General features: G+C 42.0%; 1 protein-coding gene and 1 long non-coding RNA gene across 2 annotated transcripts in view; one reads left to right on the forward strand and one right to left on the reverse strand.

The window, feature by feature from the left end:
• The window catches only part of LOC117511575 (netrin-G1-like), a 280385-nt gene that overhangs the window by 142830 nt on the left and 121270 nt on the right, over positions 1-16285 (reverse strand). The window lies entirely within an intron of this gene.
• Positions 365-16285, forward strand: part of LOC117511605 — a 22574-nt gene continuing 6653 nt past the window's right edge. Inside the window, exons 1-2 of the long non-coding RNA XR_004560993.1 lie at positions 365-524; positions 11478-11479. This is a non-coding gene — a long non-coding RNA (uncharacterized LOC117511605). The remainder of the gene's footprint in view (positions 525-11477; positions 11480-16285) is intronic.

Here is a 16285-nt window from a genome sequence, read left to right on the forward strand (position 1 = left end):
GTGTTAGATGTTCGTGCGCGTCACCTGGAATTTGGCCAGCACCTGCCGCGAGAGGGTGCGATGGGTTCGCACAGCGCACACTTTGTCTTTCAGGCACTTGTGTGTGCAAATAGTTGTAGCAACAGGTGCACGAGGTGTTGGAGGCAGGGACGACATTACACATTTTGCACACGATTCCTGCATCATGCGCACTCAGTGTGCACTTCGTCCAAACTTCGCACTGTGTGTGAAGGGGCCCTTAAGGTTTTGTTATTAGCCTATATAGTTGTTCATGGACTGACAGCAGCCTACTTGGCTGATCTGATTAAACCCTATGTACTGGCCCGGGCTTTGCGCTCACATGATGCAGGACTGCTTTGTGTTCCGAGGGTAAAAAAAAGTCTGTGGGTCAAAGGGCCTTTTCGTATCATGCCCCAGTATTGTGGAATGGTCTCCCAGTGTTGATAAGACAGTCCGATACTGTGGAGACCTTCAAGTCAAGACTAAAGACATATTTTTTCCATCAGTGTTATGGTTAATAGTGTGTTGTATTTTATTCTTTTTAATTGCTTTTAAATTTTATTCTTTTAATTTTTTGCTGTTTTTAATTTGTTGTTTTTTAACTCATTTTTAAATTGTTTTTGAACTGTTTTGTGTTTTATGTGAAGCGCCTTGGGGCCATGTTGTGATTTGGCACGTTTATAAATTGAATAAATTTAATTGAATTGACATGACAGATGTACAAAAACCTTTCTTAACAAACAACAAAACTTTGACTCTTGTTCATGTTTTTTTTTTTTTTCAAGGATGTTTCAAGCATATTTGTACAATACACTATATGTTGTCATGCTTCCAAAATCAACACCTCCCACTTGGACTTAAACACTAACACTGAAGTTACAGCCTTAGTGTGTTTAGGATTAACACACAATCCTTTCAAACTGCAGCAGAAAAGCACAAATTTGAGTCACATTGTTCTTATTGTGACTATCACCTTCATTTCATGCTTGTCAGAGATGCAAGAGAATCCATTTTTTTTCAGTCAGGGGAATGAAGGCTGATGTGGATCTTTATGGACAGAGGATGAATAATTACAGTGAAATTCAGTACATGTCCGTATCCTTCACTGCTTTGATCAAAGAAGATCTATAAACTCTTCCAGCTAAAGCTGTGCAAGGATCCCCTAATCCTGCCTGACAAGGAAATCTACTTATCTGATCATACTCCAGACACTGCAAAATGTTTTTGTTTTTGTTTTTTGTCAATCACAGCGAGAGGGGAAAAAAAAGACTAATATGTATGTTACAAAACCAAGGCTTTGAAAACATTCATGAATGAAAAAGGGAACCAGAAACAACGGATATGTCACTTCATTCATTCATGATTTGAAATAATAGTAATTGGTAAAAAATGTCATATTTTAATTCTTCACATCACAAATTTCAATATTTCTTGTCTTACCCTGAACATCACACATGTTTTTAAATGGCAACAGCAAGTGATTCAAATAAAATGTGATGTGGTCTAATTGTTTCCAAACAGGAGGTACGGTTCATTCGGAAAGTATTCACAGTGCTTCACTTTTACACATATTGTTACTATGTTACAGGATTATCCCAAAAGGACAAAATATTTTTTCCCCTCAAAATTCTACATATGTGTAGAATGACAATGTGAAAAGTTTTTTTCTTTTTTTGCAAATTTATTAAAAATAAAACTAAGAAATCACATGTACATATGTATTCACAGCCTTTGCCATGAAGCTCAACGCTGAGCTCAGGTGCATCCTGTTTCCACTGATCATCCTTGAAATGTTTCTAATGTAACCTTAATTGGAGTCCACCTGGAGTAAATTCAGTTGATTGGACATGATTTGGAAAGACACACACCTGTCTACATATAAGGTCCCATAGTTGACAGTGCAAGTCAGAGCACAAACTAAACATGAAGTCAACGCAATTGTCTGTAAAACCCTAGATAGGATTGCCTCGAGCCATAAATCTGGGGAAGAATACAGAAACATTTCTGCTGATTTGAAGGTCCCAATGAGCACAGTGGCCTCCATCTTCCATAAATGGAAGAAGTTTGGATCACTCAGGACTCTTCCTAGAGCTGGCCGAATGTCAAAACTAAGCGATTGGGGGAGAAGGGCCTTAGTCATGGAGGTGACCAACAACCCGATGGTCACTCTGTCAGAGCTCCAGCATTCCGCTTTGGAGAGAGGAGAACCTACCAGAAGGACAACCATCTCTGCATCAATCCACCAATCAGGCCTGTATGGTAGAGTGGCCAGACAGAAGCCATGTCTTACTAAAAGGCACATGGCAGCTCACCTGGAGTTTGCCAAAAGACACTTGAAGGATTCTCACACCACGAGAAACATAAATCCCTGGTCTGATGAGACAAAGATTGAACTCTTTGGTGTGAATGCCAGACGTCATGTTTGGAGGAAACCAGGCCCCATCCCTACAGTGAAGCATGGTGGTGGCAGCATCATGCTGTGGGGATGTTTTTCAGTGGCGGGAACTGGGAGACTAGTCAGAATTGAGAGAAAGATGAATGTAGCAATGTACAGAGACATCCTGGATGAAAACCTGCTCCAACAAGCTCTTGACCTCAGACTGGGGTGATGGCTCCTCTTTCAGCAGGACAATGACCCTAAGCACACAGCAAAGCTATCAAAGCAGTGGTTCCAGGACAATTCTGTAAATGTCCTTGAGTGGCCCAGCCAGAGCCCAAACCTGAATCTGATTGAACAGCTCTGGAGAGATCTGAAAATGGCTGTTCACCATCGCTCCCCATCCAACCAGATGTGAGTTCCAGTTCTTTTGTATTGAAACTGAATACTTATTGCTATGATCACTTCAAATTTTCAGTTGCATCTTTTATTTCCCAGGGAATGGCTGTGGTGATGTTATGAATATGAATCTGAAGCATTCAGTGGTTATCCAGTATATTGGATGACCAAGTGTTCCCCTCCCCAAACATTTGTGCCATAAGCAGTAAGCAGATTGGTTTGTTTAAATTGTGTAACTTCATTCAATATCTACAACATGATGACAGCCTGGGCTACTTGTTATTGGCTGGTTCAGTGAATGATGACATCCGCTCTCATATTTTTTCTTCTCTATGTGCCAAACTGTGTGAGCATAGCCTAGCTTGTCAAATGCAGCATTAGTCATAGAATACAGTATAAAGAGTATAGAGTAAGACTGAAGAAGGAGTCCTTCAGGGATATGTTATCTCGGAGGACTCCAGAGGCAGTTGCAAGGTACTGACAGGCCCGAAGGGCAGCAGCATCTGCTGTGGGAGAGGCAAAGCAGTGGGTGTGGGAGGAGTTCAGAGCAACCATGGAGAAGGACTTTCGGTTGGCACCCAGGTGTTTCTGGCGGACCGTGAGGCACCTCAGGAGCGGAAAACGGGGAACCATCCAAGCTGTCTATAGTAAGGATGGGACTCTGTTGACCTCAACTGAGGATGTAATCTGGCGCTGGAAGGAACACTTTGAGGAACTCCTGCATCAGAACGGAGTGCCCTCTATCGTAGGGGCAGAGCTGGAAGCTGATGGAGAATTTTCATCAATTTCCCTGGTGGAAGTCATTGAGGTAGTCTAACAACTCCACAGTGGCAAGGCCCCGGGGGTTGATGAGATCTGTCCAGAAATGCTGAAGGCTCTGGGTGTGGAGGGATTGTCTTGGATGAGATGTCTCTTCAACACTGCGTTGAGGTCTGGGACAGTGCCTAAGGAGTGGTAAACTGGGGTGGTGGTCCCCATATTTAAAAAGGGAGACCAGAGAGTGTGTGCCAACTACAGGGGCATCACACTACTCAGTCTCCCTGGTAAAGCCTGCTCCAGAGTGCTGGAAAGGAGGGTCCGGCCGATAGTTGAACCATGATTGAAGAGGAACAATGCGGGTTCTGTCATGGATGTGGAACAACCGACCAGCTCTTTACTCTCACAAGCATCCTGGATGGTGCCTGAGAGTATTCCCAACCCAGTGTACATGTGTTTAGTGTACTTGGTGAAGGCGTGTGATCGGGTACGCCAGGAGATACTGTGGGAGGTGTTGCGAGAGTATGGAGTGAAGGGGTCCCTTCAGGGCCATCCAATCTGTACTTGCAAAGCGAGAGTTGTGTTCGGGTGCTCAGCAGTAAGTCAGACTCATTTCCAACAGGGCTGTGCCTTGTCACCAATCCTGTTTGTGATATTCATGGGCAGGATATCAAGGCATAGTCGGGGGAGGAGGGTTTCTGCTTTGGTGGGCTCAGGGTTGTCATCACTGCATTTTGTAGATGATGTGGTCCCGTTGGCTTCATGGGCCAGTGACCTCCAATACTCACTGGATCGGTTCGCAGCCGAGTGTGAAGCAGCTGGGATGAGGATCAGCACCTCTAAATCTGAGACCATGGTTCTCAGCAGGAAACTGATGGATTGCCTACACTGGGTAGGGAATACGGCCTTGCCCCAAGTGAAGGAGTTCAGGTACCTCGGGGTCTTGTTCACGAGTGAGGGGACGATGGAGCATGAGATTGGCCGGAGAATTGGCGTAGCAGGGGCGGTATTGCATTCACTCTACCATACTGTTGTGACAAAAGGGAGCTGACCCAAAAGACGAAGCTCTCGATCTACTGGTCAATCTTTGTTCCTACTCTCTCCTATGGTCATGAGGGTTGGGTCATGACTGAAAGAACTAGATCGCACGTACAAGCAGCCGAAATGGGCTTCCTTAAGACGGTGGCTGGTGTCTCCTTTAGAGATAGGGTGAGAAGTTCGGTCATCCATGGGGAGGTCGGAGTAGAGTCGCTGCTCCTTCACGTTGAAAGGAGCCAGCTGAGGTTGTTCGGGCATCTGGTAAGAATGCCTCCTGGGCACTTCCATAGGGAGGTGTTCCAGGCATGTCCATCTGGGAATAGAACTTGGGCAAGACCCAGGACTAGGTGGAGAGATTATATCTCCACACTGGCCTGGGAACGCCTTGGGCTCCCCCAGTCAGAGGTGGTCAATGTTGCATGGGAAAGAGATGTCTGGGATCCCCTGCCTGAGCTGTTGCCTCCGCGACCTGAACCCGGAAAAGCAGATGAAGATGATGATGATGAATATGTCAATAGACATTCTTGTAACAATCGAAAGATACATATTGTTATGTTACAAACACACATGAAGCATTGTTAACCAGCTTCTGACCAGTTCTGGAATGATAACTTTGAGGTGAATACTGAAACCAGAAATGTTAATATATTGATTCTACTTTCAACATAAATAAATAAGTAAATAAATAAACAGTGATCTGGCTTGAAGCCCTGTTTCAATTTTTTTTAAAGAAAATTTTCATGCATATATAGCCTACTTACCCATTTGTCACCTTAATGAAAATCTTTTTTTATTTATTAATTTTTTTTAACTTCATGTGGCATCTAGCTCTGACTGCTACTGTTTTGGTAAAGAAAAGAGAACTGTTCACTGTGAAAGACTCAGTTTTTCTATTAATAAATAGCATATTTTTCCCTGCAAAAACATGTTACTGCTGAGTCATTTTTTATATGCCCTGAGCACCACAAACTACATTTCAAACTCTGTGAGACTTGTGGGCATTCACAACAAAACACAGGCTAAAATAAAACTGTCTTTTTTTTGCACAAAGGGACTTTGGAAAAATATATCGAGTACTTTTTGATTTGGATACCTCTTAAAGAATTTACTTATTGCCACAATAGTCACAAAAATGACTCGAAAGGCAGTCAACATGCATAGCTCAGAAAAAGAAATAACGGCCAACAACTTTAGTCATCCACCAATTGACATAAGATGGTCATCAGATTTCAGTGACATTCCATCCTTCTAATTTTTGTGACAGCACAGTGTGAGAATGCTAAATATAAAATGACAAATTATGATGATGATGATGTCCAAGAAACCTGTTTTGATAACATTTCATTGTCATCCATCATGGCGTTTTATGGTCTTGTACATAATCGCTGTTAAAGGTAGTCACATGATCTTCACTTTTCTTGCTTGTCTAAGTTCCAGAGCAACAAAAGCTCAAAAGACTGAAGCTTTAACAAGACAAAGTGGAGGAATATCTGTTCAGCTCCCACCATGATTCAAGAATGGAGGCAGAACTGGAGATCAAAAACAACTTGAAAAGTCTCATTGAACCAACAAACCCCTTTGGAGACAAAGAACCTTCACTGAAACAACTAAATGCACCAGAGGTATAGGCGGCTGAGAGGGATATTTTGGAAGCTGTTGAAGGTTGTATGGATTACAAATGCTGGAGGACAGGTCCAACATTCCATTGGACAGAATGAAGACATGGAACGTGGGACCTCCTCGTGGAAGCTGGCAACGGAGGATTCTCTGAAATGGCTTTTCCATCCTCTGAATTGAAGATTCAAATTGGAAAAAGCTTTCAGTCAGTATCACTAGTCGAGCAGAGGCAGCATCCAGGTGGCTGTGGTCCAATGAACGGTTGTATATCTCACTCATCAGAGAGGACATATAATAGAATGGAGTGGTTGTCTGACCTCATTGATAGTGGAGAGACACTCAAGGATGCTTGGTTTCACATCTGAGCCCCTTGATGGTATTTGAGGTTCAAATGGATGAAACACCTGAGAAAGCACATGCCCACCTGATGCAACAGTGGCTCCAGAGGTTGTCTTACTTTGTCAGGGCAACAGCCTTTGTCATGATCAAAATTTGGCTACTGGGATCAGGGAATAGGACCAAAGGCCACCAATCAGAATCAGAGGAGAGCATTTAGGATCAACATTAAGTAATCGCACTGAAAGATCACTCAATGGAATCAAAGATCAGTAATTGAACCAGCAGCTAATTTCAGCCACAGATCCAGTACACTGTGAATTTTAGTCATTCCATATGGATTGTTTTAGAGTGGACTAAGGACTGTAATTTGTTTTATGCTGATTTTAAATTAAATTTAACCATGGAGTGAAGGTATGAGATATACAGAGAGCCCTTCTGCGTAATCCGTACTGGCACAACAAGGCAAATGGAAAATTAACAAATCAAATACATTTCAACATATGTGAGTCACATGAACTTGCTCAGTTGATGCCAATGCAGTGCACAAACAATACGTCGTGGGTGCTATGGAAACTGTGGGCAGTCTTTCCAATTGATCAGTTAGACATTGGTGATTATGGTGAGTAACTCTTGGTGAAAACATTGGACTTTAAAAGGCTAATTTTCAGGAGGGAAAACTGACATTCACAGAAATTCTTGTGGTGGTGGTGGGGGTTCTGTCCCACTGACTTCCACCCCTGAACTGTCGATAACCTGATGACTGCTTGAGCTAAGGTACGAGATATACCAAGAAAAGTACATAGAATACTACACATCACATATTCCGTAGTATACACCTTACACAACTAATGCCAGCATGAAGAGTGAAGTGATTCGATGTCTGTTGCTATAACAGCAATCATCCAGGCTCAGAATGCAGACGATACTGTCACAACGCAGCAAGGCCATATGCTTCTTATGAGCGTCGCTGCTTGTGTATAAAAATAGGTCAAGATAGTCTGCGGCTTCTTTTCCACAGTCAACAAAGAAATTGTATGATTAAAAAAATCACATATTTATCACTTCAAATCAGCACCTACTAAAACATAGGTATGACATTAAAAGTAACAATGGGCCTGATTCATTCTTCAGAACAAATTTGTTCCTAAGTCCTGCTTACAAAGTTTTATGAAGATTGTGTCATTCATGAATGTTTTCCTATCCAAGATTTGTTCTTAGGTAAAAACAAATGTGACAATGTGACCAATGTGACAATATGTCAGCACTGAAATGTGCGTAAGAGTACTCCTGAGTGTTCATAGGCTTTGTTCTTAGGTAAGAACAACTTCTACAAGAAGAAATCCTACGAACACTCAGGAGTACTCTTACGCACATTCAGTGCCGAAATGTTGTCACATTGGTTGTGTTGTCTGCTTATGTGAAGTTCATTAAAATACAATATTGCAGTGTGATATGTCTGTGATATCTCTGTTTATTATTATTATATGTTACATTTTGGTCATTTACATTTTTATATTCAAATAAATTAAATGCACACTGTAAAAAATGATAGCCCCATTATGTTAAGTGAACTTATTTCTTCTCATTTACTCCACTTGTAATGGCAAGTTTAGGATATTGGACTCAGGTTTTTCAAAATCGGAACTTAAAGCTATTCATTATCTTCACTAATTTGAGCTGAAGCAAAGCTTATCCTTAAGGTGAGTTATCTGATGTTAAGTTGAATTAACTCATATTTTCAAGGCAGCCGGTGAACTTCAGTTTTTACAGTGTACCAACACTTTAACATTAATCAAGTGAAGTAGCAGCCGCACAGGGAGGGAATGGAAGTGTTGCCTCTGCGCGGTCTGTATCCAGACACTGAGTCGATGGTGCTCCTAAAACGTAGGGTGGGGGAAAACTAAATATAAAATGATTTAGATTTTTCCCATAGCCTACCTACATATCTCCCCAATGATGGCCCCAATGCACTGGTCCAACTTGGGTGTCTGCTGTTCCCCCTCCACTCTGCTCCATCTCCCATTGGGATTTTGAGAGGATTTTTTTTTTTTTTTTTTGGTGTAGGATTTTAAATTGAACCATTTCTTTTTTGCTGATGTCCTGCACTAAGATGGTACCTGAGTTGCAACTTATGTCCGATATGGACTTGCTAGGCTCAGTTTAAATACTTTAAAGATAGATGCACTGGAGGTGATTTAATTGAAATGTACAAAATCTTAGATGGACATAAAAATATTAATTTTGAAATCATTTTTGAAGAGAGAGGCCATCGGCTGAGCCTTGAGGTTGAAAGGTCTAGATGGAATATAAGGACAAAAAAAAAAAAAAAAAAAAACAGCAATAGAGCTATTATGTTGTGGAAGATAGTTTGCCTTGGTATGTGGTTTCCTCACCCAGTGTGGATGCTTTTAAACAAAATTATAATTTGTATTATAGTAACACCACGAGGTTGTAATGTATTTCTTCCTTTTTTGTTGTTATGATGTGTCGATATATACACATTTGTATACATTTATCCACAATAAAATGAATTACGAATTACAATTATGCAGCATTACCTCCTCCTCTGAACTGCTACATTTTTTTTCTCTCTGCCTGATATGAAATGTGAGCATGATTGGGGCATGTCTGATGAAGATATAATGTGAAATACATATTAAAGAGGTTTTCTATGTTAAATTTAAATGGCCACAAAATCTGTAATCTGTATCAGATCTGGATCAAACATTGCCAGTCAATAAAGGATACCATCCTACCAAGGGCGTAGGTTTGGTCTCAGCTTTGGTAGGGACAATACCACCCCCCCGCCCCCCTGCCCACCACCACCACCCCCTAACCCACTCATACCATTAGACGCACAAGTACAGCATAATACATAACATATGACCACATAATGCTGAATAATTTAACACTTTATTTACATTATTAAGTGTGTAGGCAAACAAACAAATAGCTTAAATAACAAAATTGCACCCAAAATCACAAATCTATTCTATAGACCTACACCTGAGAGAACAAGACAACAAAAAAAATACTTGTGGAGCTAACAAAAAAAAAAAGTTTTTGCAACCAAGATGTATAATCTATTCTCTTCATCAATAATGCAGTTGTAGGTATCTGGCAACCTAATTTGCCAACAAAAAAAAAGGGCTTTACAATGATATATATGGTGTATTACGGTAAACGTAAGCCTGTGATGTCATAACGCAGAGGAAAAACATGGAAGTTTCACACTAGTGCGCCGCTGATTCTCATTACCGTAAGTTCTCATGTAAGCCCTCACGCTGAAAAATTTCAACACTGACAGCAAGCCAAGAACCCATGCTTTCCAACAGTATGCTATATGTTGCATATATTACGGTAAAGTGCGTTCGGTGACTTTTGAAACGAGGGAAAAGTATGAAAAAAAGCGCAAAAGTGACAGAAAAGTACAGAGACAGACAGCAAACATAAATGTAATAATTTTTGAGGAAAAGGCAGGGTGTTAGTGTCATTTGTGAAGGTGTGTGTGCGTGTTTGTGTGGGTGTGCAGTTTATTTTAAGTGTGGCGCACAGCATTGTTCGCAAGCCCCCGCCCTTCTTGTTTTTCTGCACCGGAGCAGTGTTGCCAGATATGAAATATGAAACTATCGTACCAAAACCTCGAAATTATCGTATTTTGGGAGAAATTATCGTACACAAACAAAACGCATACAACGTAGCTATTTTAGCGTTTTTTTTTTTAATTTACAAAGAATTTTATGTCACATTTTTAAACAGTAATTATAGTAATGGGGAAACTATGGCACAAAAAGAACGCAAATGCACAAGCAAATGCACTACCAGACTAGAAAGATTTTTTTTTTCTGTGAAGGGACACAAACGTGTTAATTACCAGACTAGAAAGAGTCGAATTCAACCTCGAGGTCGCTGTCGTCATCCGATGCCATGGCCACTTGTGCAGATTTTGTTGAACACAGAAAAAAATGTTGACACCTCCATAAAGAACTTTAACTTTTTTTTATTCTTCTTGTATATCTCTTTGCTCTTGTGTTTTGTTCGTTTGTTATTGCATTTGTTGAAATAAAGTTTAGAAAAAAAAAAAAAAGATGTTGGTTGGGGAATCTTCCTGTCACGGTAAAGATTGGATGGGAACTCATTACTTTGTATGGAGAGGGGGCGGGCTTTCAAATGACTGTCCCGGTCGCCCAAAGCCAGCATTTGATGCCGCCTGAGTGCAACACCTGCAAAATGATTCTTGGGTGTCAGAGAGAGATGCGTGTTTGGGCAACCAACTGAAATTATCGTACATATTGGATTTTTTCTCATTATTGATCGTACATTTATTGATCGTACATTTATTGATCGTACATCGTACAGAGGGCAAAACTATCGTACAAATACGATAATTATCGTACATCTGGCAACACTGCACCGGAGCCACCCATCCTCTGCGCTCTGGGACCTCCCACTTTACAAATTAAGCACTGCCTGCCACGAGATGCGCTTTGTTTACGTCCATGTGAGAAGAACGTGAGCTAATGAAATTGTAACATGGGTAACCCTGTCACTCTGGCACGTCGAAAACACAAAACGTGACGACTAAAATTATAGTATCGAGTTCGCAAAAAAATAGTGAATGATTTTGTTATATAAAAAAAATTCTAAATATTGGTAGGGACTATTTTGCCATCCCAAAATATTGGTTGTGACTTGTCCCTATGGTCCATATGCAAACCTATGCCCCTGCATCCTACATAATGCTGTCAACTATGAAAGAATTCTGATCTTTTTTGACAGAGGTATGAATTTTTGAAAATTCATTCAATGTTAAAGATAGATTTTTCCCATTTTCAAAGATTTTTCCTGATTTTGACCTTTGACCTTGAAAACTGAATCACTTCTTACCTATCAGGATATGAATCTTCAGTAAACGTTTCATCATGATATACAGCAGTGTTCAGAATAATAGTAGTGCTATGTGACTAAAGATTAATCCAGGTTTTGAGTATATTTCTTATTGTTACATGGGAAACAAGGTACCAGTAGATTCAATAGATTCTCACAAATCCAACAAGACCAAGCATTCATGATATGCACACTCTTAAGGCTATGAAAGTGGGCTATTAGCAAAAAAAAAAAGTAGAAAAGGGGGAGTTCACAATAATAGTAGTGTGGCATTCAGTCAGTGAGTTCGTCAATTTTGTGGAACAAACAAGTGTGAATCAGGTGTCCCCTATTTAAGGATCAAGCCAGCACCTGTTGAACATGCTTTTCTCTTTGAAAGCCTGAGGAAAATGGGATGTTCAAGACATTGTTCAGAAGAACAGCGTAGTTTGATTAAAACGTTGATTGCAGAGGGGAAAATTTATACGCAGGTGCAAAAAATTATAGGCTGTTCATCTACAATGATCTCCAATGCTTTAAAATGGACAAAAAAAAAAAAACAGAGACGTGTGGAAGAAAACAGAAAACAACCATCAAAATGGATACAAGAATAACCAGAATGGCAAAGGCTCAACCATTGATCAGCTCCAGGATGATCAAAGACAGTCTGGAGTTACCTGTAAGTGCTGTGACAGTTAGAAGATGCCTGTGTGAAGCTAATTTATTTGCAAGAATCCCCCGCAAAGTCCCTCTGTTAAATAAAAGACGTGCAGAAGAGGTTACAGTTTGCCAAAGAACACATCATCTGGCCTAAAGAGAAATGGAGGAATATTTTGTGGACTGATGAGAGTAAAATTGTTCTTTTTGGGTCCAAGGGCTGCAGACAGTTTGTGACATGACCGCCAAACTCTGAATTCAAGCCACAGTTCACAGCGAAGACAGTGAAGCATGGTGGTGCAAGCATCGTGATATGGGCATGTTTCTCCTACTATGGTGTTGGGCCTATATATCGCATACCAGGTATCATGGATCAGTTTCGATATGTCAAAATACTTGAAGAGGTCATGTTGCCTTATGCTGAAGAGGACATGCCCTTGAAATGGGTGTTTCAACAAGACAATGACCCCAAGCACACTAGTAAACAAGCAAAATCTTGGTTCCAAGCCAACAAAATTAATGCCTCGCAGATGTGAAGAAATCATGAAAATCTGTGGTTATACAACTAAATACTAGTTTAGTGATTCACAGGATTGCTAAAAAAGCAGTTTGAACATAATACATCGTTTTGAGTTTGTAGCATCAACAGCAGATGCTACTATTATTGTGAACACCCCCTTTTCTACTTTTTTTACTAATAGCCCAATTTCATAGCCTTAAGAGTGTGCATATCATGAATGCTTGGTCTTCTTGGATATGTGAGAATCTACTGAATCTACTGGTACCTTGTTTCCCATGTAACAATAAGAAATATACTCAAAACCTGGATTAATCTTTTTAATCAGATAGCACTACTATTATTCTGAACACTACTGTATGAAAAATTGTGGGCTCCAGGCTGTTTACAATCAAACAGAAAAACAAACAAATAGGGGCAAAAACATAACCTTCTCCAATTTCATCGGTGGAGTTAATAAAAACACCCCACAGTAATTCTTTCTTTACTCTGACTTCTGTTTCATTGCAGACAGCATTACCCCAAGTTATTTAATGTTTTGTGTGATCAGCTTTATTTCATTGGTTAATATATTGTACATCCTGTTCTGCAGTTCAGACCTGCAACACATTCCCAGAAAAAAGTTGGGAAGGGGTCAATCCAGGGGATGTAATGAGGTAAAAAAAAAAAAAAAAACTGAATAAATAATTACGGTTTCTGTTGGCAAGACAAGTTGGCAGACAAGAGTGGATTGTCACCTATGGGTCAGGGGAGACTTAGTCTCCCAAGAGGATGAGTTTAAGTATGTCGGGGTCTTGTTCAGGAGAGGGGGTAAGATGGAGCATGAGATCAATAGACAGATTAAGGCTGCATCTCATGTCCTGTGGACACTGTACTGGATTATTATGGTGAAGAAAGAGCTGAGCCAGAGGAAAGACTCTCAATTTATCATTTGATTTATGCACCTATCCTCAACTATGGTTGTGAACTTTGGTTAATGACCACAGGAATAAGGCTGCGGATACTAGCGGGAGATACGAGATTCCTCGTATCTGTTGTGTGGGCCGCCAGAAGAGGAGGTACTGCTGGCCCACCACCAGAGGGCGCCCTGCCTGAAGTGCGGGCTTCAGGCACGAGAGGGCGCTGCCGCCACGGCCACAGCCGAGGTGACAGCTGTCACTCATCAACTGTGACAGCTGTCACCAATCATCTGCACTTCATCCCGGATAAAAGCAGGATGACACCTCCACCACGTCGCCGAGATATCGTTCTTCTAAGGAGGTAATATTCTCAGCCATAAACTAAAACTGTATCTTAGTCTGAACTCTTTTTGCAGCCGCTTTCCTGTGGAGCCTTGTCCGCTGATTGGTGGTTCGTGAGAGTGCCGACGTCTTCGCCTCTCACTCTTTCCAGATAAGTGCTGAAACAGGAGCTGCACGAGTGTGTGATTTGAAGTGGAGGTAGAATTCCCACCGTTGTTGTTACTGGGTGTACACACACCCACACTTGACTGTCTTTGCTCTTCGCCAGCAGTACCAGATCCGACACGCGGAGACGGTGGCCACCTGGGGGACTCGGGACCTGGCGGCTCCAGTATCCTTCAGGTTCGGTGGCGGAGGAAATCGTGTGGTTCCGGTTCTTCTTTAGACGGACATCTCCTATCGTCGAGCCTGCCCACACGGCACCTTTATCCATTGACTTTGTATCATTCTATAATCTGCTGTGTATGGTTGTGGCATTCACAACAGTAAAGTGTTCAAATTTGACTCCTTCTATTGTCCGTTCATTTGCGCCCCCTGTTGTGGGTACGTGTCACTACACTTTCACAACAGTATCTATTTTAATGGTTATCTTGATGTTGTTAATTTGTTTCTTATGTGAAGTGCTGCTGTCTGTCTTGGTCAGGTCGCCCTTGCAAAAGATGTTTTGATCCCAATGGATTTTTTACCTGGTTAATAAATAAAGGTTAATAAATAAATAAATAATTCTCACCTTTCACTCATTGACAGGTTGAGAAGCTCAACTATCTGAGAAGGACTCAGAGCAGAGCTGCTTCTTCCCTATGGAGACTCCCCTGTCTCCACAGGGAGTCTTCCAGGCACAGTGGCAGTTTTTAGTACGGGTGATGTGAGCCGTCGCCTGGGGCAGCATTTATGGGGGAGCGGCACCGTGGGCACGAGCACTTAAATAAAAAAACATCATCTCCACCACAAAATGGTTTTCTTGTCACTGTGTGTAGAATTGGCAAATTGACAGGCGCCCCTGCTTGCTGTCTGAGAGTGCGCAGAAGCAGAGAGAAGGTGAAAGAAAGGGGAGGGGCGCGTGGGGGACAGTTCAGCTCTTTGTAATGGAAGGGATGGGGGGGGATAGTGGGCTAAAGTCAGTTATGCCGCAACTTTCTTTCAAATAAGGCACATCTCATTCATAATATTATAAATAATTCCTGGATGTTTTTCTGAATTATGTGAAATGTCCTACCGCACACGGAGAGGATTCGGCTGCATCCCAAGCTGGGCCCAACCGAATCCTCTCCGTGTGTGGCAGGAACCTGGAGACAGGCGCTCTCCTTCCATGAGGTCTGCATCTCTTTGGCTCCGTAGGATGCAGCACAGAATGAGAATTCTATGGATCATCCAGCAAACTAGGCAGGCAGCCTTTGAAAGCAGACAGACAATGTGTAAGAATGGGTCTGAAAGTCACCGGAGAGGACAACCTGCCCACTCGTGGAAAAAGTTTACAGAAAAGAGAGCCTACCTATTTGTAAAGACGGCTTAGAAGGTATGCTGTGTTCACATTACAAGCTAAAGTGACAGAATCTGACCCTTTTGTGTGTGCCTGCAAGAGTGTGTGTTTTCACAAAACTTTTCCAGCAGCTGGTAACTTTTTGTTGTCATGTACACTGACAAAATAATAACTGTTGTGTGGGCCGTCAGAAGAGGAGGTACTGCTGGCCCACCACCAGAGGGCGCCCTGCCTGAAGTGCGGGCTTCAGGCACCAGAGGGCGCTGCCGCCAAGGACACAGCCGGGGTGACAGCTGTCACCCATTATCTCAGGACAGCTGTCACCCATCTACACTTCATCAGTCCACACCATAAATACCGGACGTCATCTCCACCTCGTTGCCAAGATATCATCTACCAGTAAAGGTAAAACTCTCAGCCGTTGCTTTTGTCTTTTCTGACAAGTGTTTGTTACACAGTGTTTGCAGTCAGTTCCGTGAGTGCTCGCAGCCGGAGGCTGAGTGTGAGAGACGTGGAGAGCTGACGTCTTCGCTTCCCACGCTATTCTGTGATAAGTACTCTCAACTGCTGCACGTACCTGTTTTCTGGATAGGAGGTGGAGGTGGGATCTCCACCAGCGTTGTTACTGGGTGTACACACACCCACCTCTGATTGTTTCTGCTCCTCGCCAGCAGTACCAGATCCGACGCTCTGAGACGGTGGCCACCTGGGGATTCGGGACTTGGCGGCTCCAGTATTCTCCTGGTTCGGTGGAGGAGGAAATCGTGTGGTTCCGGTTCTTCTCAGGACAGACGTCTTCTATCCTCGAGCCTGCCCACACGTCCCCTTTGTTGATTGACTATTATCTGACATTCTGTAATCTGCTGTACTTGGTTGTGCTCATTCACAACAGTAAAAGGGTTCATATTTGACTCTTTCATTGTCCGTTCATTTACGCCCCCTGTTGTGGGTCCGTGTCACGACACTTTCCCAACAAATAATAATAATAATAATAATAA

The sequence above is a fragment of the Thalassophryne amazonica genome, chromosome 1, assembly GCF_902500255.1.
Source record: "Thalassophryne amazonica chromosome 1, fThaAma1.1, whole genome shotgun sequence".
Taxonomy (NCBI): Eukaryota; Metazoa; Chordata; class Actinopteri; order Batrachoidiformes; family Batrachoididae; genus Thalassophryne; species Thalassophryne amazonica.